Raw genomic sequence first — 25,637 nt, forward strand, 5'->3', positions numbered from 1 at the left:
GAATCACTTCCCAGTAGGTAGCAGTCAAACAGACAAGATAATTCCAGCATTTCTGAATTAACTTTAAAAAAAAAGCTTTTGAAGCATTTCATTATCTTTCTCTCTGAACAATACATTTTAGGAACATTTTTCTAATGTCAAAGGCCACGTTTAGCACAGCTGTTCAGTCTAGTTTTCCTATAATTGGACCTTGTGGGGATTTGGAAGTTTTGTTATAGCTAATGCATATATTATAAGCAAGGAAGGCTCATTCATTTCCTCTGAAATGAAGAAAATATATCAGGGAAATTGCCCTGATCTTTTTATAAGACTTATCACTGTTGATCCAGATAAACCAATATAGTTGGTACAAAGGATATGAGTTTGGAAGACTAGAAATTAGGTTGATATAAAAATCAAATCAACACAGTTTAAGTAAGGGCGGGCTTTCCATCAATGTAGTCTTCAGGGGAAAAAATTCTTTCCCAAGGTCGTATTAATACACTAACGTCTGATGCTCAAGGACCTATGAGGGCTGAAGAAAAGCCAAAGGAGATTTATGCTACAATACGTGACGATGATCCATGTGTGTATGTGTGTGTGTATCAAAGAGAATGGCTACTTTCATTCAGGACAGATAATCTCTCAGGGGCTGCATGCCAATCACAGGCAAAGCTGAAGCCAGTGGAAGGGTGTCATTGGCCCCAGCCATTGGAGTGAAGAGTATTTGAAGGCAGGAGGAAGGTAAGAGTGGGAAAGTTCCCACACAAATAACTTCCTGCCCGTCAAGGACGATAAAAGAGGAAGCTACAGGAGGGCAAAGGAAGCCTGTGAGGAGGATGAAGCAAGAGCTGGTCAAAGAGAGTGAGGTAGAGGAGAAGACTTCAACAGAGGCAGAAGAAAAGAAGGAATTGGCAGATACTCTTGAGTGGCCAGCAGTCCACCAGTTTACACCTACTTTGCTGGATTCTCTCTAACTGGTGAGGCTTCCCCAACTGAACCCAGTGCTGGGATATAAGTGTATTGTAGGTTGACAGGAGTCCTGCCAGCAGTACCTGGTGAGACACCAATACAAAGGATACATCAATCCTGACCCTACTAAGAAGGTCAAGAGATCAAAGACAGTTTAGAAGACTGCACCAGATGGCCAAGACCTTGAAAAAGGAAAGAGTATACTGTGAGCCATCCGCCTTTCAGTTTGTGCTCGAGGCTTCGTATCACTAGGGGTGAAGTGGAATCACCCAGAAGTAAGAAGGGGACTGGACTATAGGCTTGAGAAGAGTTGAGAGACATGCCTGTGGGTCAATTGTAAAGACTTCTAAAATAAAAGTTAGGTTGGTTGTAAAGGTTGTTGCACCTTATGATGTTGAGCACATTGAGTGGTCTATTTGACATCCATTTACCTGTACAGTAGATGGACTGAAGACCCTCACACTCTTTCAACATCCCGTCTGCTCTGCAGCTATACTGGTATGGAAATGCTGGCATCAGGAATCTGAACTGTTTGTTCACGGAAGGCTCTGAACTTAAACAGAGCCATATGAAATATTTATTTATTTATTTTATTTCTATCCCGCCTATCTGATCGTATTCGACCACTCTAGGTGGCCTACAATAAAAACAATAATATAATTTTTACAACATTACAACTAGAACATAATAGAGATAGAGAACAAATTAGAAGAACAAATCGTCAAGGGTTTTCTGTTGGGAAAGCCTGCCTATACATCAGTGTTTTTAGTTGTTTCTTAAAAATGCCCAGCGAGGGAGCCGCGCGAATCTCAGGGGGTAAGTTGTTCCAAAGGCGAGGAGCCACCGCCGAGAAGGCCCGATTTCTGGTCTTTTCCTTTCGGGCCTCTCTCGGCGTTAGGCTCCTCAGCCTCACCTCCTGGCTCGCGCGAGTGACACGGGTAGATCTTGGTGGGAGAAGGCGTTCTGCCAAGTATCGAGGTCCTAAACCGTTTAGGGCTTTATAGGTAAGCATTAACACTTTGAAATCGATGCGGAATCGGATGGGCAGCCAATGCAATGCGGCCAGAGTGGGGGAGATATGTTGGTATCTTCTCAGTCCACTGAGTAGTCTGGCCGCCGCATTCTGCACCACCTGTAGTTTCCGCAGCAGTCTCAAAGGGAGCCCCACGTAGAGCACATTACAGTGGTCTAATCTTGAGACTACAAGCGCATGCACCAGAGTGGTGAGAGACCCCACATCAAGGTAGGGCCGCAGCTGGGCTATCCGCCTAAGATGAAAGAAAGCGGAGCGGACCACGGACGCCACCTGGGTCTCCATAGTGAGCGCCGGGTCCAGATGGATCCCCAAGCTGCGGACCCCATCCCTGGCAGGCAGAGTCACCCCCCCCAAAAAATGAGGGAGTTTCCCATATCTCCAGGTATGGGGGCGCCCACCCTCAAGACCTCCGTCTTGTCCGGGTTCAGCCTCAGCCCGTTCTCCTGCATCCATTCCAATACGGTCTCCAGGCAACGCCGAAGGGACAGAACGGCATCTCCTGCAGTTGGAAAAAAGGAGATGTAGAGCTGTGTGTCATCCGCATATTGATGGCACTGTGCTCCACATCTCCTGATGACCCCCCCCCCCCAGCGGCCTCATATAGATGTTAAACAGCATTGGGGAGATGATCGACCCCTGTGGGACCCCGCAATTGAGGCTCCTCGGGGCCGAGACATTCTCCCCAAGCTGTACTCTCTGGGGACGGTCCTCCAAGAAGGAACGGAGCCAGGCGAAAGCTCGGCCACCTATCCCCAACTCGGCGAGCCTCCCCAGGAGGATACCGTGGTCAATGGTATCAAAGGCCGCTGAGATATCGAGGAGGACCAGCAGAGACACTTTGCCCCTGTCGGCCTCCCTCAATAGGTCATCACACAGGGCGACCAATGCTGTTTCTGTTCCATGGCGCGGCCTGAAGCCCGATTGGAATGGATCCAGGGCATCTGTATCATCCAGGAACGCCTGAAGCTGGTCGGCCACCACCCTCTCGACTACCTTGCTTAAGAAAGAAACATTGGTGACGGGCCTATAATTGCCAATTTCGTCCGCCGCCAAGCTAGGTTTCTTTCTTATGGGCCTAATGAGTATTTCCTTGAGGGCAGAGGGAAATCTGCCCTCAAGGAAAGACCAATTAATTATTACAGTAGCCCATTCCGTTGTTGAGGGCCTGGCTGCCTTGATTAGCCAGGCCGGGCAAGGGTCCAAAGAGGAGGTGGTGGCACGACAAGGATCAAGCGTCCTGGCCACAGTGTCGGGCGATACGGGCTGGAAGGAGTCAAAAGACACCGGGCAAGGCGGAGCGCTGGACATCTCAACTCGACTCACTGTATTCAAAAAAGGAGCGAGATCCCGGCGGATGGCCTCCACTTTAGATTTTAAAAATGCTGCAAATTGGTCCGGGGTAAAACTAGGGGGAGGCCTATCACCCGGGCCAACTCCGGATAGGTCGCGTACTATACGGAATAATTCCGCCTGCTGGTTGGACGCCTCACTTATCCGCTTAGCGAGGTAAGTTCTACTGGCAGCCTTTACCTTAGTCTGGTAAAGGTTAGTCGCGACCTTAACAGCTATGCGATTGAAAACCGTCAGGTCCTTTCTACATTTGTGCTCTAGCCGTCTCCTGACCCGCTTCGACACCCGAAGATCCTGGTTAAACCAGGGCGCCGGGCGATCTCTACAGTGGAGAGGGCGTTTAGGTGCGATCGTGTCTACGGCACTAGCCGCGGCGGTGAACCAGCCGTCAACCAGACCCTCGACAGGAGCGCCAGCCAGGTCAGCCGTAACCCCTCTCACGGCATCCTGGAATCCAATCGGATCCAGTAGCCTTCGAGGGCTAAATATGGCTAAATATGGCTAAGGACATAGATTGCTCACCTCTGTTATGAAAATATACAATAGAAGAGACAGCAAGCAAGAAGGTCCACTGAAAAGAAAAGAGAATAGTCCTCCAGAAAGAAGAGAAAAATGTATATATGTAACACTTACAGTCTAGTGACATTAAAGGGTGTGAATGTAATAGAAACAAGAAAAAAGCTGTCCATAAAGGTAAGTATAGTTTGATTACATTTACAGCAATGAAACCAACAGTAAACCTCAACTTATTTTACTTATATCTCATTTCTATTTCACCTTTGTCACATCACATGACAATTCAAATACAAGTAACTTTTAAAAAAAACATACAAAAAACACACAATTAAACATGAAACAGTATTAAAATAATCAATACTAGACTGAAACATTGGCTGAAATCTGTAATGTTTGGAAGCAAATTGTCATAAATTAAGAAATCTCTCCATTGCATATTGAGTCACATGACTCGTGTAACAAATAATGGTGACAAAGATTTCTTAACATATTGCAAATCACATCTAAAAGTTATACAATTTTGCTACTGCGCAGCAGGATTTCAGCCACTGAATCAATGAAATTTACATAAGCATTGACGTAATTATTCCAATTCATTTATTGGATCTACTCTAGCTGAGATTAAAAACTGAATTAAGCACTTACTGTTTTGTGTGCTGTTCTGCAATGACATTTCTGAAATCTCTCTGATTTCCAGATTAGCCTTCTTGCAATCCTTCTAAATATCTAATGACATTTTTACTCACTTCTTATTTTACTTGTGCCTTCTGTCTTGTATACCAATTCTATGGCATGTCTTTCTCCATAGGGGAAAAAAACAATAAAACCTAATATTCAGATAAGCTCTACATCTCATTTTATGCAGCAGTTAAATCTACTGGCTGAAATCTGCAGTAACTGTCCCTTCCAAACTCCCAAAACTCAGTGGCTGTGAGTGTGGACATACAGATAAATAAAAGCTATCTCCACATCCTAGTGCCTAACAGGAATTGTGTATTAGCATATAACCTTTAAGTGTGATTATAAAAGTGCTTAAAACATTTTTCTTCTCTTTATGACCTTCTTCTTAAGTGCTTGTTTTTTGTTTCCCATTGAATAGCAATTCAAATTCTGCATTATCTATGTCTTGATTCACTTCTTTTCGTATTTCCTTCAGCTATACATAACGCCAGCATGTCAGAAATTATGCACAAATCTGAAAAAATAACAAATATGACAACGTTTGCTGTGTTTGGTTCTCCTTAGTGCCATGTAACAGTGCCACAACCAAGCACACCTGGCCTTGTACAAAATGTGACCTGAGGGAGAAGTCAGCTTCCATGGTCACCTGAAGTGCCATGGAAAGGAAAGGAAAACGTTGCCAATAATGAACAGCTAACTGTTTCTGGAGCTTAGAATTATGGCCATTGTCTACAAAAATATTCATGGTTTCCAGTTGGGTGACCGCATTTTAAAAGTAAATGACTAATACAGTGGTGCCTCGACTTACAAAATTAAACCGTATTGAAACGGTGTCCATAACTCGAAATTTTCATAAGTTGAAACACCATTTCCCATTGAAAATGCATGGGAACGGGATTAATCTGTTCCAGCACTTCAAAAAAATACAAAAAATAAAAATAAAAAATTTAAAGCACATAGAAAGTTCTGTTGGAAGGCCCTGGAGCTTTAAAAAGAACAACAACCAAAAATAAACAGAGCAAGTCCCAAAGGCTGCAAAAAAACCAACAACACCATAAACAAATAACACAGCACAGAAACATAACCACCATCAGTCAAAACCCACCCTGCAAAACCCACCCAGAAGTTTCTAAAAAGCAAAAAGCAGCACCTTACCAGGCAGACTGAAATCTCCTCTGATGTCACTCACTCCCCGGTGGATGGTGGCCGGCGACAAGCCCTGGCCGGAGGGCAGCTGAGGCGGCGGGGGCCCTTACTCATAAGTAAACCTGTGCCTTTGGCGGGTCTTACTCATGAGTAGGCCCGCACCAGGGATGGGCAGGGAGTGCACTGGCTTCCCATGCCAGCAGCACACTGGAGCCACCCAGCTTCTCCTTCCTCCTCCGCCGCTGCACACCCCGTCCATGGAGGAGCCCCTCTGACCCACGGGACCCAGCCCAGCCCAGGGCCTTCAATAGCCCTTACTCATGAATATGGGGATGGGCAGGGAGCGCACCAGCTTCCTGCACCCAGTGGTGATCCAGAGCTGCGCCCGCCTCTCCTTCTTTCTCCTGCGCCGCAGGAGTAAAAAAGTTCCCTGACCCCCTTCTTTAACCGTTGGGGCGAAAGAGCTACAAAGAAGCAGCCTCTTCGCCACCAACGGTTTGAATTTTTCGCCTCTTTCTGTTCTTACCTCGAAACTCCGCTCGCAAGTCGAAGTAAAATTTTGCGAGCAGAGCTGTTTGTAAGTTGAAATGTTCATAGGTAGGGGCGTTCGTAAGTCGAGGCACCACTGTATACTTTTCTAAGCATAAAATAAATTGCATAAGCTTTTCCCAGCTCTCATAGAACTTTGTTGTGTGACTGATGATGCAACTGATCTTGCAGCCAGTGTGAGAATGAGGAGGGAGCACTCCAGGGCAAGCCCGTGTGATTGCCCTTCTGCAATCAGGATACTGGCTCATGTTTCCCTTTTTGTATAGTATATACACATATTTCTATTCTGCTCAGTGAACACAGGAATATCTGAAGGATTGGGGCAACAGGCTCTCTTCATTTTGAATGCTTTTGAGAAACTTGATGCTCCCACAGGGCTCATGATGGCAGGATGACGAAGCCAACAAGTGGGCATCCATCCCAAAATTCCAAATGTGTTAATTTTCTTTTGCACCGTTAACCACTCAAATTGTGTGCCATCTTCTCCTGCCAATACACCTACCAAAGTTATTTAAAATGAATTATTTTCTTTGTGCTCAACATTTCTTTGTATTCAGTGGGATACCGTCTTCGAGAACATTCAAGATTACGTAAATAATAACCTGCAAATTTGTGAGCTGATAGTTTGAATATCTCCATATGCCTCATTAAAGTTTTTAAATGGGATATATGGCCTACAAAAGAAATAAATAACAGTAAAAGTCCATGATATAGGACAGAGAAAGTAAAAGTTATGCACGTGAACCAATTGGTGATGGAAACCAATAAAGACTTATATCCATTCCCCTTCCTTAGCCGCTGATGACCATTATTTTCCAAGCAGGCCATATCTGCAACGATGCAGATGTATTTGGCTAAAGGAGGAACATGCCCTTCAGTGAGTGCCTGTGTTTACCTAAGAGAAAGAAAATTCTACTAGTTATGCATTTTTAGGTTATTTAATTAGAAAGTGCCCCATGAGAAGCAATTATGCGATTATAGAATACTATATTCTGATAGCAGAACAACAAATAATTAGGAGAACATAAATACTCTAAGATAAAGTGTAATAGTGGAGGTAAGCATAAAGTTCTAATGCATGAATCTCATTACAGTGAAAAAAGAGTTTTGTTAAGTTTTATGCTCAGAGATGTTAGTTATATCCACAGGAGTTACTGGGAGGGAAAGGCAATTAGCAGAGTCTTTTGATGCTGAAAAAGCAGAACAAAATAATATATGAACCATGCTAGGTAATAGCTGTGCTCTCTCCTTGTGTGTGCAGAGAATTTCAAAGTTAAAAGCTATTAGACCCAACCATTAGACCCAGTGACCCTGAAAAAACATAGGTCAAATCAACTTAGTGCATTATTTTGTGCTTACTAAAGCTGGCCTGCTCATTTATCTGTTTGCAACTCATTTATCCCACTGCAGCTCTGATATAATTGGAAGTGCTTTGGAGCATTATGTTTTCCAGTTGCACATATGTATAATGGAAGTGCTCCTATTTAAAAAAGTACCTAGTGGCATAATTAACATCCGCATAGTGTACACAGAGGAATGTATTTCTGTAAACAAGGGAGAGAGAGGGAGGGAGGGACAGAAACAGAAACATGGACAGAGGGCATTTAGAAATTCCGCTGATTGTTCCATTCTACCTTCAATAAGCCTTTTTTGTTTGTCTTTCCCTACTGAAGTCAGTATTCAGTAAGAGAATATTCATATGTACTGCTCAGGGTTCCATTGCTAGAATTCCACAGCCAACATGTAGGGAAACAGGAAAGATTCTGGAAGTCGGAGACACAAAAAGTAATTTCTGACTCTAAATATCATCATCATCATCATCATCATCATCCCTTTATTGGCATAATAAAATTGGATAAAATAGAACAGAATAGTAAACGGAGAACCAATAAACAAATAAAATCCAGCTAGTCAAAGTTTATGGTAGAGGATACATAAACAAATGTAAAACCAACAATCTAATAAGACCCAGTTAACTAGATTTGGGTAGCATTCTTCTCCTATGGATAATTAGTTTCTGAGTGACTACCACCTTGCTTCTTTTTTAGCAAGCCTAAAGGTAGGAACATTCATGGCAGAATTGGAGTTCGGCTGTCATCAGTAGCATCAGAAAGTCTGAACTGGGTTCAGAATTAACTAATGTATTCTCATAAGGGATGGAATGGGAGTACTGGTCATTGATAGCTATGATCTTTCTCCCATTTTTTGTCAAACCATAAGAAAACAAAGGTATTATTTGTAGATCTTCTTTTGAAATGGTTGTTGTGGATTTTCCCGGCTGCTTGGCCGTGTTCTTAAGGTTTTTCTTCCTAATGTTTCGCCTAATGTCTCTGTGACTGGCATCTTCAAAGGACAGGAGTCAGAACTCTTGTCTTGTGCTTCTTTTGAAACTTCAAGGTGACGTTTTGTTTTGCATTTTAACAGACTTATAGGCACATAGTCTCTTTATGCTGCTTTTTTGCAGTTATGTTAGCTGCCATGTTTATTTTATGGAAAAAGCATAGCAAAAATGCTAGAAATAAACTGAACTGCTAGATAACTCAGTGGCTTAGGCATCTGGCTGCGAAGCCAGAGGTTGGGACACTGATTTCCCACTGGGCTTCCTTGACAGGGGCTGTCCTCGATGATCCATATGGATCCCCTCCAACTCTGCAGTTTTGAGATTTTAAGGTTAGATTAAAGATTAAATACTAAACAAAGATGTGGCTGCGAGGTTCAATGGTAGAAGTATTTCAACAGAAATACTTTAAATTGGGACACAATCCTGCCTTGGAGTTCTATTATTTCAGTTTGTTTACTTCACATTCTTTATTGTAGTTTGTCACAATATTCTATATAACCTGGTGGGTAAAGTTACCTTCCTTGATCAGATCTGTGAGGGTGAAAAATCCCTTTGTGCATTTGTCATAAATGAAGTGGTTTATAAAACCAATGCCTCTCTCAAAACCTATGAAAGCAGTCAGGTAAAATACTGAGTAAGCAGCATGACTAAATGTAATGCTGTCCAGAGTAATAATAAACTCTCCAATGTGATATATATGGGTAGAAGTACCTAGGTCTTTTAAGTCTATTGTATTAGATTTTCCAGCAGCAAATATTACAACTGCTGATTCATAACATGTCTTTAGGAAGAGCAAGCTCTTGACTACTGATCTGGTTGATTAAATCAGCAGCTAGTCTGAAATTTTTGTCCAAGAAACCATTTTTGAGGAAGAGCCAGGTTGTATCGCTTTGAACAGGGACAAATATTCCCATTGGCATTCTATCCAATGCCTTTAGCTACAAAGAATATAGCTGTCATGGAAACAGAACTGCCCCAAGATATTTTGTTGCCTGCAGCCAAAGACGAGATGGAACCCACAACAATATAGTGCTAAGCACTGAAGAACAAGTACACATCATGAAAGACTGACCGCCTCATCCTGAAGGAGTATCCCCAAACATAATTGTGCTGATCTGCATCAGGTGTGGGTAGGCAACTTCCAGAGGTCTGGGCATCACAGAGAACCACTCCTGGACCTCTGAAGGCCACAATTCCTCTGGGCTTCCCCATCCCAGAAATATTTTGTAACCTTTTTTAAAAAAAGTTGAAAAAAGCTGCATCTTGCCCTTCAGTAGACCCTCAGAAGAATATCACAATTGTTCTTGGCAGCTTGCAAATGATAAATGATAGCTGTTCTACAAACCCGCCAATACTAAACTGCTGTGGGTGCAACATATGGTTAATTGCCGCTTAGAGGGGATGAGGAAACTTTTAGATCATTTTTATAAATAAATAAACTGAAGCAAAGAGGTGATGGTGGAGCCCTGGAGGGGCTGCACCTTGTCCTCCCCAATCTATATCAACAAACCATTTCTAGCCATTTTCAGCCCACAAAAGCAGATCTTCTGTTATGCTAAGAATGGCCAATTTAAGTTGAGCCAGTATAAATTACTTGGTTTTGCATTAGGAATAGGTGACCGTGGTATATTGTTGGTGGGGAAAGCAATTTCCTCTCAGGAACTGTGAAATGTTACAGCTAAGTTCAAAGGGAAATGGAAAGCTTGAGGGAACTGGCTGGTCATTCCATCGTTCTTGCTGTTCAGAACTTTCCACAGTTCTGCTCTACCAGATTTGGCCTCATTACACCACCGGGCACCTAGTGACCATTTTGTGTAGTTGACCAGACTTGTAGCAGCAACTAGCATTATTCAGTCCTCCTGGCTTGCTTAGGGAATGCTGGGTGTCCAATATTTCTCAGACATTCCTTTCTTCTAGCATCTATTTCACTCTTTGAAATGGTATAGTCTATGGAGAGAATTAAAATGAAAGATGAGGAGGAAAACATGACATTTATTGAACAAAAAAAAAACACCTTAAACTCTAGCTTCCCACAAAATTGGATCAGGCTTGGACCTGCCTCCTGTCTCTACCTCCTGCACAGATAAGAGGTGAGCTAACTATGTCAACTTATTTCTATCTCAGGAGTGCGAATTGTGCAGTTTGTGGGTTGTATGTGGACCAAGGCCACCAGCTCAGCCTCACAACCCCTTCGACCCTCAGAGTCCTCTGATCAATGGGTGAATCCTTCCTAAGTGGAAATGGAAAATCTTCCTCCCGAACCCTACAGGCCATGTAAGGCTACTGGGGGGAGTCAGTTGTAGTGCCCCAAATGGCACTTTCTGATCACTTCCAGTCTGGTCCTTTTCGGATGACCTCTGTACTATCTGTACTTGCTCTATGCAAAATGAGCAGAGGATATGCAGCAGTCAGATTGGGCGCAGAGTTTTCTTTTGCTGCATCCGTGTGCTTCGTTCAGAAAAGTGTCCATTAAAAAATGCGGAGGAGCTATTGCATTAATAATGTGCCCATGAATCAGTGAATGCTATTATTCCTTTGCAAGATGTTACTTCTTCCCTAACAACAGAAGACATCAGACATCCAGTGCTCCCAACTATGTTTTCCTTTAAAAATTAATGACATGTCATGTACTAGTATGCTGTAGCCAAAAGAAATAAAGCTCTGTCAACTTTTTTATTCAAGTCACTGTTGGGGAAGGTAATCAGGGACTTGTGTCCAAGAGGCATAGCCTCAGCGGTCTGTCAGGAGGGCTGTAACATTGCTTGCAAAGAAAAATCAACTAATAAAACAAGTGCAGTCATCAGAACTGACAGGAGTTGGAACCCTAATATGTATTCTGCAAGACTGTTTGTTTCCTGTTTACAAGATGTGTTTGTACAAGTCAAGGGATGTGGCACCCATCAACTGTTTTCAGAGGCACTTACAGGGATACTTGAAATGCCTTCTAGTGAGAGTGAAAGAAGGAAATGCCAAAGCAGGACTGCAGTTGAACATTAAGAAGACAAAAAATCAAGACTACTGAGGAACCTCACCACTTTAGTATTGAGAATGAAGACACCGAGATTTAAAGTTTTGAATGAATAGGTTCAATCATCAATCCAAATGGAGACCAAAGCCAGAAAAATCAGAAACTGAAACTCGGAAGGCGAGCAATGAAAGAATTAGAAAAGATAATCAGGTGTAAGAATGTATCATTGGGGATCAAGATCAAGATCATCCACACTCTTGTATTCCTGGATCACTATGTACCTCCATGAAAGCTAGACAGCAAAGAAAGCTGACAGAGGAAAATGATTCATTTGAAACATAGATCTTTGCTGCTCAAATATCTCACTTACCTTGAAAGCCCTATTAGAGTCGCTATAAGTCAGTTTGGACTAGACAGCACAGAACACACACACACACTCCTTTGGTAGTCCTACTCTACTCAAATTTTAGCCTCCTGGGCCTGTTGCAAATAAGACTAGAAAAAGAAGTTTTAGAATCAATCACAAATTTCCCATATAAGTGAGGTTGACCCTTAAAGAAAGTTTTCTTTCTTTCTTTCTTTCTTTCTTTCTTTCTTTCTTTCTTTCTTTCTTTCTTTCTTTATTTCTTTCTTTCTTTCTTTCTTTCTTTCTTTCTTTCTTTCTTTCTTTATTTATTTATTTATTTATTTATTTATTTATTTATTTTACAGAGTGTGGGAGTAATTTTGCCATTAGCAGAAATGCCACGCATGCACACAATTAATAACAATTATATGTAGAGTTGCAATTTAGTTTAACATTGTTAATTACAGCTAGTTAAAAACTGTGTTGAACTGACTGCTGAGTGTTTCTAAGAAAAATATTCACAAATAATGGCCACCCAAGGTATGCAACTGATTTATGACAACAAGATGGGGTTGCTTTTAAGATTCAACACATTGGTTTCTTTAAAATGGAGATCATGCGGGCTTTTTAATTGCACTCAGTAGGGCCATTTCCAATTAGTGATTTTTAGATTTACGCTGCATTTTAAAATTTCCATTGCATTCTAGTACTGGAAGTGGTATTAATGCTGAGCATTAAGAACTGATAATTTTTCTGTAAACCTGGTTGGTTGTTTCATCAGGCAACTTGTGGAATGACTCAGATTATTCTGTCAGATATCTACCATTTTGCTTAGTTTTAGCATTCTGTGAAATAAAATTGTATTTTTTATTTGAATTAACTTTGGAGAGGTCCTGGATATGTGCATAGTGAAGGTGGGGCAGAGGCTTCAAAACTGAGTATGTCTGAAGTTTATTTTGTTACATACCAGAAAGACTCTAATTTTATTCAGTTTATTGTCAAAATCAAAGGATGTTAGACATTTTGATGCCATTCAAACATGCTCTAATATTTTCCAAGTATAAAATGACACTTTTTCCTAAAATAATTAAAGGAAAAAATGAGGGTTGTTTTATACACAGAAGTAAGGAGGGGGGAGGGATCAAAGCGCTTTGTTCCCTGCGTTCCCCCTCCATGTTTTGCAAAGAAAATTGAGAGGGAAAGCAATTCCTGCTTTCCCCCTACATTTTCATTGCAAAAAGCAACTTTCCCTCTCCACATTTTGCAAACAAAATGGATGGGGAAAGTGATTCCTGCTTTCCCCCTGCACGTTTATTGCAAAAAGCAGCTTTCCCTCTCCATGTTTTGCAAACAAAATGGACGAGGAAAGCAATTCCTGCTTTTCCTCTGCACTTTTGTTGCAAAAAGCAGCTTTCCCCCTCCACATTTTGCAAAGAAAATGGAGGCGGAAAGCAATTCCTGCTTTCCCTCTCCATTTTCTTTCCAAAACGTGGAGGGGGAAATATGCTTTCCCCCTCCACTTTCTTGCAAAGAAAGAAATTTTGGGTTAGAAAAGTGTGTGGGGGGTGTCTTATAAATGGGAGAGCCTTATACATGGAAAAATACAGTAATTGGAAGCACCTGCTGGAGAAGGGTTGCAGATCGTTCCAGAAGTTCATGACTGTTGCAGATCGAAGTGGAGATGTTCGTAACAATAAGGATGCCTTTAGAAAAATTATATTGAGGCTTATCATAGGTATTTGTGATTGTCACTGTAGCTTTTCAATACCAAATGACAGAGAGTAAAACTGAAAGCTTAAATGAAGCCTTGAAGCAAAATTTTGGCCTTCATAATAAGCTGCCATGCATGAGCAGTGTGAGAGGCCACCATACACGAGTAAGTCTGCTGGTATAAAACTGTGAGGAGAATGATGAAAACGAAACAAGGTAGCTTCGGCAGCTGTTTCATAAATTCATTCTTTGTTGTCTGCTTCCTACCACTTTGAATTCTTACTTCTGATAGAAATTTATCCAGAATTGGCTGTTTAACATTTCAAGATTCAATTGCCTTTGAAAAACTTGACACACTCCCTTTAGCCCATGTTTTACCCTTCGCCCAGAAGACCTAACATTTCTGGTAAGTGTTTGTCTTTATCACCTGGGATTTCTGAGGACTTAAGAAATTACTGCCACAGCACAGGACACAAAAACAAACAGCTTTTTTTCAGTTTAAGATCCCCATCATGTCATTTACTTCCTTCCATTTTACTTTCAGCCCAATTAGCCTTTTCTTCTTCATGTGTCTGATACTTGTGGTGACAACAAGAACGAAAAGTAAGGAAAAAGCACTTGTGTACACATCAGACCATTTTTTTTCAAGTTGATCAAACATTGCCCAGAAAAAGATTGCTTAAAGTACAACACAGAGAAGGCTACTGTGGAAGCAGAAATGAGTAAGGAAATTGTGTGGTTTTTCAGGTGGGTTCTTTCTTTCTCTCTCTCGCTCTCTCTTTATTTTATTTTTTTGAGGGGGGAATTGAGGAAACATTGACAGCTTACTCTCAAAACAAACATCTCCCCAAGTCGTGCCACATTTTCACCTGAATCAGATGTTGGGCATGTCAACAGGACTTTTAGGGGTCCAGATCTCTTAAAGTTCATCAGTTCCATGAGCATGGCTAGTAGTCATGAATGCTGCAAACTCTGGTCCAAACCTGTAGAGGCACCAACATAAGGATGCTGGTGTAAAAATCAGCAAATTAAAGGAAAAAAATCATGCTAACACTTCATTAGCCATTTGGCTGTTGTTCTATAACACTTACCAAGAGGCTATTATTACTGTCTATATGGTAAAAATCCTCAAGCCTAGGAATGATTTTCATAAACAATGTTTTAAGAAACTTCAAATGATAAATTTGAAGTAGACCTTTGGTCCAGATGGGTGGGGCAGATATCCAAATAAATAAATGAATACATAAAAATAAAAAATGTTGGATTTACTCAACAGTCCATTTGGACCAAGTCCAGAACATACTCACATGATTATTAAAGTGTTGTTTGTCTACTTTATTAGCCATTTAGCTATTGTGTTTCCAGGTGCTTCAGTTGAGAGTCATCTTGAAGATGAGAACTTACAACAATAAACTACTTTACTGATCTACATTGTGCTGAAAATACACAATCTTGCTTAATGTAAAAAAAAAAAATCATCCTGAATTTGTCAGTTTTAAACACAACAAACATACTTTCCAGTTGGCGGTGGAGCATCACTGAGCACCTCTGAGATATTTTCTATGATGATTACCCATTTTTTTTCTTCAATTCAAGTCCGTGCCATGCAAAACATTCATGCCATGAAAAATGGGACACTTTGTAAAATGCTCAGCATTTCATTCTTTTGAAAAGTTTGCAACTAACAAACCCCACAGAGTCGAGCACATATGCCGGCACAAGGATGGGGAGGTGCAAGACAAAACCTCAAATGCAATGATATGAAAAGCCTGTGTAGCCCCCTTGACCAACGTACAACATGACTTTTTAAAAAAGATCAAAAGTTGTCCTAAGAGAATGTAAACACTGACCCAAAAACCATGTGACTACCACATGACTTTAAACTGACTTGAAAAATCCTGAGCCATTGCCTGATTTATTTCAATAATGCAATCGCATCCTAAGTCTGTTAGTCTGGAATGGGGTTTTTGTAGAACTCCCTGTGGGCTTCAGGTTCTCCCTCTAAAAGTAATTTTTCCTGTTCTTTCTTCTTTCCTAATAAGCCATCTCTCGGATCTGCTAAAGTTGTGGCAGTGAGCTGAATAAAGCATTTCAGCATTTAGTCCACTGCCCCTATAACAAGGAAACAAAAGAATATTTGTATGTTCTCTAAAGACCTGTCTATCTTAAGTAGAAGCAGAGTTAGAAATCTTTTAATTGAAAAGGAGAGTAATTGTATGAAAAACCTAGAGTATACTAAATCCCTGATTGTTGAGTACAGAACGCAAGGCAGCTTTCTGATGCAAGCAAGGCAATTCTGGAGCCTTGAGGAAGGGTATGTGTATGGGAGGACATCTGGTGGCTTCCTGCATATTAACAAATATAATCTGCTTTGTACAATATTAGAGATCTGGAATGTACAAATCCAAGATTTTCTTTTAAGTTACATTTATACCCATCACTATATGTAAAGAATTGTTCAGATATATGCAAACTGCATATATGTATACTATCAGACAAAACGATATTCATTCAACTACAGTTGTTCACTTTCTTCATATAAATGTACAAAAACAGACAAAATCAGGTGCATCCACATTATCTTGGGGCAACCTGGGCCAGAGAAAAGAGTCTCCGGTCCTCTGTGCAACACCCTCACAGATCCTTGATGTTCCATCCAGCATTTGAGGGGTAAAAAGAGATTTAACCAAACTGCAGAAAGAGGGCAATCAAAAGCAATATAAAATATCAATAGGCTGAGCTGTTGCTAGTGCTAGAGCCAGTGCCAAAGAGAAGCAACAGCTGAACATCAGTGGTTCCCAAATTTCAGTAACCTAGGTATTCTTAGACAGCAATTCTCAGAAACCCCAGGCAGCACAGATAGTCACAAAGGCTTCTGGGAACTGCAGTCCAAGAGCACTTGGGTTACCCGAGGTTGGGAATCACTGTAATAAATCTAGGATCTATCCTGGACACTCTACCTACTGATACACAAAGGAGAGTTCAAGCCAAGGAGTCGCATTCTATAATTTTACTTCCCTCTTCTTATCTAGATTAGTTAGTTTGCTAAAGAGCTTTAGTATTAGAATTTACCAGGTTGATGTAGCAATGGATGAATGCATGTGTTCTTCTTGTGTGGGCCTTAATTGCCTAGCTCGTAATTCGCATACCATGACCTGTCTTTCCTGCCATTACCCCCTTTCTTCTACTTCTTTGTCATGGTGCAAATCCTGCTCTGTGTTGACCTAGACAATTTCTAGAAAGATGCCTGTGGGCAAAAGTAAAATCCTACTGTCTACCATGTCCTCGAAACTGGTGGCAGTGTAACCTCATCCCAGATTGTGGCTGCCTGCATTTGCCCTGTTTGTGTTAATTCCCCCTTCCCCGCCCCCCAGAGATTAGGAAATGCCTAAATAATATCACCAAGTCAAACAAGGATTGAGGCATAGTATCAGCAAAAGGGCATGGTGGGGCTGGCCCTGATCTGTGTGCCCTTTATTCACATACAGGCTTCTAGCTTCCACTATCTCACAGGCAGCATCGGCACTGGCTATCTTGGCTTGAAGGATTTGAGGAACCATAGTCCAAAAAAGCAACTTACAAGCTGTGATTGCTGAATTCATCACAGCATGTATCTGCAGTATCCAGGATTTGCACATTTATTTACACTGTGGAGAGTGTTTTGTTTTTAGTAATAGATCCTACCTATCATTTATCTGCCCACTTATCTATCTATCACTGAATATCAGGTTTCAGATGCAAAACAGCACTCTTGAAGCAAGCGAAGAGCACAAAAATGAGGGGGAGTATGTTATCCCCATCTTCAGGGGAAGTGCCTGTCTGAGAGATGGCTCTATCTGTCCACGTTTTTCTCCTATGCCAGAATCTTGGATTCCCCCCCCCCCATTTTTTGGACTCATGCAGGGTCCAAAATGAAATGGATCTGAAATGGATCTGGGAATCAGTCCCTTGTCAGATTGTCATCTTCCACAATGAAACCTAGGAAGGAGGGCTCTGCGCTAGTGCTCTTCGCCCTCATCACCCTTGCTTTTGATAATGACTGAATAGGACTTATGCAACAGCATGCGGCTGGCCTATGGTTTTATTTCATCCTCGAAGATCATATGTTCTCTTTAAAAACATCCCCAGCCAGTGTTGTTTGTCTGAAATGGTTTCAAATGGGCTTTGCGGCTCCTGAGGGGAGCCAGATGGTATCACAGCTTCAAGCCTGTGCTGCAACAGGGCAGTCAAACAGACGGCAATCTGACTGACATTTTTCCCCTGCTGGGAAGCACGGCCACTGTCTCTAGTGCTGGAGACAGAATGCAGGATGGCGTGCTAGCATGCTTTACCACAAGCTTTTAAGTGCTTTATATTTCCTTCATGCTGTGATGCACTTTCAGAGGTGTGAAGAATGCATTCGTTTTCCTTACCAAAGATTTGAAGTGGGGTATTTTTAAAATCTATGTCTAACATCTCAATGAAAAAGAAAGCCATTTTAAATATAAATGGTAAAGCCTGGCTGATGACAGCCAAGTCATTTTTGCCCCTCTGAACAGAAGCAAGTTTCCTGGGGTACAATTCTGGCCCCTCATTGTCCCCTTTAGAAAGATCGCAGCTTCTTGTCTTTTTTATTTATTTATTTATTTATTTATTTAATTTATATGCTACCCACTCTACCCAGAGGTCTTTGCTTTAGATCTTGATATAAATAGCTCTTGTATAATTAGGTGCCTTTTATCATGGACTATTCCTAATACGGCTCAGAGTGGCATCCTAGAAAATATACAGAAAACTCAATTAGTTTCCTAAATATTTTTAACTTAAGACTGCCATCAGACAATAGAAAAGTGTGTTTTCTTTCTTATGTTGTTATTGTTCTGTATTGTCCGGTTACAATTGATTTGTAGCAACCCTAATGGGTCATTCAAGGTAAGTAAGTTATTTAAGGAGTGGTTTTACCAGTTCCACTCTCCCAGTAAGTTTCCATGGCAGAGCAGGGATTCGAATCCTGGTCTCCAAAGTCCTAGTCCATCACTCTATCCACTACACCACACTGGCTATTCTTTCTTATAATCCTTTATAATCCCTGCCAAATGGAGAGCAGAAATACAATTTGGTTGCAAATGACAGAAACAATATCATTTGGAAGACAAATCGAACAAATATGAAACAAGAGGCAATATGACTCCGAGTCCTTTAATTGCCTCCTTTTAAAAAACAAAGCCCAATGTGTTCAAACTTTGTGCTCCTTCTCCTCAAACTGCACAAATTATTTATGAGAAACCTGCATAGCAGCAGTAAAGCCTTATATAAATGTCACTCCTGTAATTCATTAAAGTGGACATTCAGGGTAAAGAATTAGTAGCCTCCTAATAAAATAAAAGAATGAAATATGAAAGAAGGGTGAGCATTCTCTTTAAAAAGTATGTGAGCTGTTCCATAATGTCTATGAAAGAGTTCATTTTGTCACTGTCATATGATATTTTAAGACTGAGGTTGCCAAGTGAATGGCATCCCATTGCCTAAGATCTCACCATCAACATTTAAGACCTTGGGAGTGGGTCATGATGATGTTAAGGGGGAGGAGCAGGAAAGACTGGGGCAGGAATACCTCAAAGCCAACTGACCATGGAAACAGTCACAAAAGGAATCCAACTAAATCAGCCCACAATCTGGGCAAAACAATCAGCCCACCATCTTGGCAAAACAAGGATAACTAAGTAAGGTGCACAAAAAAGAACATACTTTTTCAGCAGCAGGACAGATGCAAAATGAGCCTAACAACTGCGGTGGTTGCTGCCATTTCTGCTTGTGCATCTGTTTAGAATGAATGGAAATGGCTCCACAAGTTTAAAAGCCACCTCACAGATACAAATTGGATGTTCGTCTTCTCCGGGGCCACTTTTCTAGAGAATTGCACCCGTGGCTAGAAACAGGAGGAAGCACACGAATTCCTTGAGACTTCAAGGATATTCATAACTTCCAATCCATTCAGAGCAAGACTCCCCGCCATGGTTCTCAGGAGCACAAAAGTTATGAATCTTCTTATGTTAAGTAATAGGATTTTCGACTCAATATCTCATAATAATATTTTGTATGCCAAAAACAATTTAGAGAAGAGCTGTGCACAGGTTCTTTGATTCCATTCAGAAGACACTTTGAAGTTTTGGAAAATAGTACAATTCAATGGGGAGTAAAAAAACAAAAACAAAAAATAGGATGAAGTGATTTCTGCCTCATCAAATTCAAGTTATGGATAGGAACTGATTTGTAAATGTACTTTGGTTTCTTCAAGAACCAGGGTGGATTTGATTTAAATCACAATTTAGGTTTTTTTTAAATCAGAAATTTTGGATTATTTAAATTTCAAAAAATATTTTTTAAAAAAATTTAAATCATGATTTAAATCAATTTCATTTAAAAAATCATTTATTTTTATCCACCTTGCCCAGGACTATATCTGGTCCATCTCAACCCATACTCTATTTCATGTCAGTTTTTATCATCAGTACATTAAACATGGTCCCTTTGTAGTTGGATGTAGTAGTTAGAATGTTGGGCTAGGATCATGGAAATCTGGATTCACATCCCCTCTTATCCATGAAGGTCACTGGGGCCATTTGCTGTTTCTCAAACCAACCTTTCCTTACAGTACTGTTGTGAGGAATACAAATCTGATGAAATACCTTCTATGTTATCGAGCTTCTTGGAGGAAATTTGCAATATAAACGCATCAAATGCAACAAACAAATGTTGCCACAAGAATTGTGGCAGATCTTCTCATCATAGGCTAAAAATTAAACTGAACAGAATGGAAATATTTGAGTCTTCTTGTGTGCATAATTTTGTGCAATGAAAGCCTCAATTTCAGGAGAAATGTACACTACAGTACAGTATTTGATTTTAACACTGCCACCAAGATTTTTCTCTATCCTTTGTGCCTGAAATGGACAAAAACATACATTTTACAAGAAGGCCTCACAGACTCTTTTTTATTATTCTTACTTTTGTTTTCTGATCAAATCATCATATGAAATTCATGAAACCACTGATAATTTAAGGAAAGCCTCTCATAGAACAGAAACATAGCTGGTACAGTAGGTTTATGAGTAATTATGAATTTCCTTTATTATCCTGCTTTCTGAATTCTTTATGTAATTGCCTTACTCTGGATAATACTCTTAGCACTTCCACCCCTTTTCACAATACACAAGACCGATTCACTTCTACAAATCTGACTTTACTGTTTCTATCTAGCAAAATACATAGACATTGCATAATCTAGGCCAGGAGCCAGCAACCTACAGATATCTAAAACAAACACTCAGATAAAATTTTACAGTCAAGTTTATGAAACATGATAACAATCCTGTGCAGCCAAAGTTATCTGTAAGGATGTGAGCTTCATTCAACTCAGTATTGATGGTGTTTATGTCTGACAGCCTCAATTCCACCTCTAAAAGACAATGGGCTTTTAACAAAAGAACTTGAGACAGCTGAAATCCAGTTCTTTAGCTTTTAATTACAAAAGCAAACAACCTTGCAAAGACAGGTTGTCATTTAAACTGCTCGCATAAAGCAGAACTCCATTAAAGAAAGAGGGGGGACAGATATCCATGTTCTGTTTCATTATGTTCCTCATTCTCCAGGGGCAAACCATGGGCCAAGCAGAAGGATAGTCCCAAAAATGGGAATAAGAACCACACGCTTGTGTCAGGCTCCACCAGTCTCACTCTGTGACTTCCTCTTTGGTAATGTGTTACAACCCATAGCAAAAGCTGAGGTCCTCATTATCACCTACGGTAATTCATTTGCCAGAACAAACAGGTCCTGTCAATTACCTGGTGCTCCAGCAATGACATAATTACTTCTGCTCTGAAAGGAAATCCCCAAAGGCCATTGTTGCAGGCATTCTTCAGTCTACTCCCCAGTTGAGCACAGCTCCTTCAACATAGCTCCGTAAACACTTTTTTGGCTTTGGGTTCAAGGGGCCTCAAAGAACAGGAATATTAGGTTCTTAAGGACACCATATATATATAGCCAGCCCAAATACTGTACTCATATTCTGCTTCAGAGCTTATAGAAGTTACCTTTTCCTTTTAAACCATAGCCTCTCCATCCCCAAGGATTATGGCTGAGGAGTTGGAAAGTTGTCATCCACAAAAAGTACCAAGCTCTGGAATCTGGAATAAAAACAAGATCTTCTCAGCTTGCTGAAGAGTGCAATTTGCACTGATGTGAATGAGCTGCGTGAAGAACATGGCTGAGTGGGAGAGAAAGGGTGGATGCATCTTAGTCTGGTGCCTCAGCTGTTACCCTTCAGTTTACATAAGGTGTGCAGAACTGCTGAGGACAGGACTATCTGGAAGGTGAGTCACAGCAACTGGACCTCTTTCTTGTTGGGTTGAAATGTTTCACTACTCATCCAAGCAGCTTCTTCAGTCTGAGGAGAGTTGGTAGGAGACCCCTGATATATCCTCTAGCTTGGTTTCACTTCCCCCTGGTCTGAATAGGCTAGTTAGATGGAAAAAGGATGAGGAGGTGAGTGAAAATCTCTCATCTGCAGTCCTTCTCCACCCATTGTCATGGATAATTAGCAGACGTTAACAGTGGTTAACGGAATTAAGATTGCCGGAAGAAATATCAACAACCTCTGATATGCAGATGATACCACTCTGATGGCAGAAAGTGAGGAGGAATTAAAGAACCTTGTAATGAGGGTGAAAGAGGAGAGTGCAAAAAACGGCCTGAAACTCAACATCAAAAAAACTAAGATCATGGCCACTGGTCCCATCACCTCCTGGGAAATAGAAGGGGAAGATATGGAGGCAGTGACAGATTTTACTTTCTTGGGCTCCATGATCACTGCAGATGGAGACAGCAGCCACAAAATTAAAAGACACCTACTTCTTGGGAGGAAAGCAATGACAAACCCCAAAAGCATCTTAAAAAGCAGAGACATCACCTTGCCAACAAAAGTCCGAATAGTCAAAGCTATGGTTTTTTCTGTTGTGATGTATGGAAGTGAGAGCTGGACCATAAAGAAAGCTGACCGCTGAAGAATTGATGCCTTTGAATTGTGGTGCTGGAGGAGGCTCTTGAGAGTCCCTGGACTGCAAGGAGAACAAACCTATCAATTCTAAAGGAAATCAACCCTGAGTGCTCACTGGAAAGACAGATCCTGAAGCTGAGCCTCCAATACTTTGGCCATCTCATGAGAAGAGAAGACTCCTTGGAAAAGACCTTGATGTTAGGAAAGTGTGACGGCAAGAGGAGAAGGGGACGACAGAGGATGAGATGGCTGGACAGTGTCTGCGAAGCAACCAACATGAAATTGACACAACTACGGGAAGCAGTGGAAGATAGGAGGGCCTGGCGTGCTCTGGTCCATGGGGTCACGAAGAGTCGGACACGACTAAACGAAACAGTGGTTTCATCCTAATAAGAAAAAAGTCCAGTTGCCATGACTCAACTTCCAGATAGCCTCACCTGGATGACTGAGAATCCAGAGATATATTGAGGACAGGACATTTTGCAGATCGCTCATTCATTGGGTTGTCATAAGTTGGAGATGACTTGATGGCACATAACAATAAAAACAACCTCAGTCCTGCCATTGCTGCCTTTGTTTTATTTAACTTTATTTAAACTTTTATAAAGGGTTTATCTGATCATTTGAGAAAGGGCTGCTCAGATTTAAACTAAGTAAATAGTGCTGTCAATTGCCTATTGCCAATTGTGGTGTGAAATTTAAAGAAAACATGAAATATTTTGAGCTTGTTAAAGGGATAGGTCAAGTCATTGTCTCGGAGCAAATCTATCTGCACACACAAAAAATTAATTAGCCTTTCTCTAAATGTGTGCGAACCACAATTATCCTTAGAGGTAACTGAGAACAAATAAACATCTCATGATAAAATAAATGGCACAGTCTTCAAATCATTTAGTGATATTGGTGATGTCAACTGAGTTAGTTGATTCAAGAATTGTAATTCCTGAATCACTGCATTCTGCAGTGGTTCCCTATAACCTGACAGTTTGCATCAGAAACCTGTGTTGTTTTGCTTCTTTGTATGTGAACAGGCATTAAAATGCTTTTCCTCTCAGGTTCTCTAGAATAATGCAATCCAAGGAAATGACATCAGGGTACCTCTGTGTGGCTTCTAACATGCCTATAACATCCTGAAGTAGACATATGCTTGGATATCTGGTTAAAACAAAGAGTATATTTTGAGAACAAGAAAGAAATGTAAGAAGAAAAAGAAAGTGAACTGTCATGAGGAGGGGTGGGGCAACCTGGGGGGAGGAGATTTTCAGAACAGAGTATGCATTAGATATGCATTAGTAGTAATGCATTAACAATGATGCAGCAACATCATCGTTAATGCATTACTAATGCATAGCAGAATGAATTACTCATAAAACTCCAGCAGTGATAACAGTAGCAGCCAGCCAACTGGACAAAGTAATGAGGAACAGGACAAATTCATTGCCTTGTGTAACATACCAGGTTCTGACCTTCAGTATGTGGCTCTGCAAACTTTTCTTTCAGGGTCTCTCTTGACTTACAGTTAAAACGGAAAGTAATCATAACTAGAGATGGGCATGAAACGAAGCAAAAAACAAAAAAACAAAAAACAAACAAACCATGAATTGTGCTGTTTCATGGTTCCTTTGTGAGTGATTTGTGGAAACATGCCTGCCCAGAATGAAACAAAATGCCGAACTATTATTGGTGTTGGCAATTCATACATGGGCTACAATTTGGACATTCCAAATCCATTCTTCACCGAACTAGGGCTAACTCTTCGGCTGACCCCCTCCAGGTTTGACAAAGTTTGTTGTCAGATGATAAGAGCACTTTCCTGGGGGGACTTGTTGGGGGGGGGGTATGATTTGAACATCCCAAATACAATCTTCACCAAATTTGGAGGGCTGGGAAGGAGGGTCAAATGAAGATTCTCTGTGAATTTGGCAACTCTAATCATGCAGAGGTAATTCTACAGCTCCTGGAAGTCCCAAATCACACAAACTACAAAATGGTTCATTTTGTCAGAGGAGTTTGCACTTCATAGTGTGCGAATCACGAACCATCTTGAACCACAGTTTTCCTAGTTCTTGCCCATCTCTAATCATGACAAGTAATTTAGTCCAGGGAAAGCAGTTTCAACTGCAGTATTATACTACATTTGTATGGATATGCTTGTGATTGAACTTTGAGCTAAGCTAGCATTTCTCAAGAGATTATATACCATCATCCGTCCTTCCTTGAGAGCATCCCTCTTCTTCACATTCAGGATGGTAAAATTTAGAACTAGACAGATCTCTGCTGGTTCACTGCTTCTCACAAAGGAAAGCATGGATTGTTGCTCACCTCAGCAATAACCTGAATCAAACAGAACATTAGCACTTGAGATTTGCTTTTATATTACTAACATTAAGATATACATTAGCAGAATTTAAAGCAGAAATAATTTCACACATCACAACACACTCCTCAGTGGTCCCAGTTAGCATGATACGTCCCAGCAGAGGGAGAAGCATCTTCAGATTCTGGTGGGAACAGCAGCTCCTTTTCCACGTGAGTGAACTGCTTCCAGATTTCATATCAGAATTATTGAAAAATTGCTGGCGTAGCCTGGATCTCAGCAAGCACATGGAATTAAAAACAATCTCAATATTCATTAGTTCCTGGCTTCTGCATTTTCAATTTGTGACAGGCCCAGAAATTGCAATGTTGCTTTTAAAATTAGTTACAATTGCTATTCCAGGTTTCCCTGAGAAATAAATAGTTCTCATTATAATTAGGCTTTTAAAAAACTAATGCTATCCTTTACTGTTGCTCAGAAGTAACTTTGCTGTTGTTACATACCATCATGTTTCCTCCAATTTATGGCAACCCTATGAATGAGTTACCTCTAAAATGTCCTGCCATTAACAGCCCTGTTCATCTCTTAGGAGAGTGGCTTGCTTTATGGAGTCAATTCATCTCATATTTGGTCTTCCTCCTGCTTCCTCCAACCTTTCCTGGCTTTATTGTCTTTTCCAGTGAGTCTTGTTT

The 25,637-nt window shown here is 40.9% G+C and overlaps 1 long non-coding RNA gene across 1 annotated transcript; it reads right to left on the bottom strand.

Moving 5' to 3' along the window:
- Nucleotides 1–14,373: 14,373 nt before the first annotated feature.
- On the bottom strand, nucleotides 14,374–24,964 carry LOC110078786 (uncharacterized). Its single transcript, XR_012084416.2, has 3 exons — nucleotides 24,829–24,964; nucleotides 21,667–21,759; nucleotides 14,374–14,577 (listed from the first exon to the last, which is right to left on the bottom strand). It is a non-coding gene; the product is annotated as an uncharacterized LOC110078786 (long non-coding RNA).
- Nucleotides 24,965–25,637: the final 673 nt, after the last annotated feature.

This window comes from Pogona vitticeps, chromosome 2 (assembly GCF_051106095.1).
Source record: "Pogona vitticeps strain Pit_001003342236 chromosome 2, PviZW2.1, whole genome shotgun sequence".
NCBI lineage: Eukaryota > Metazoa > Chordata > Lepidosauria > Squamata > Agamidae > Pogona > Pogona vitticeps.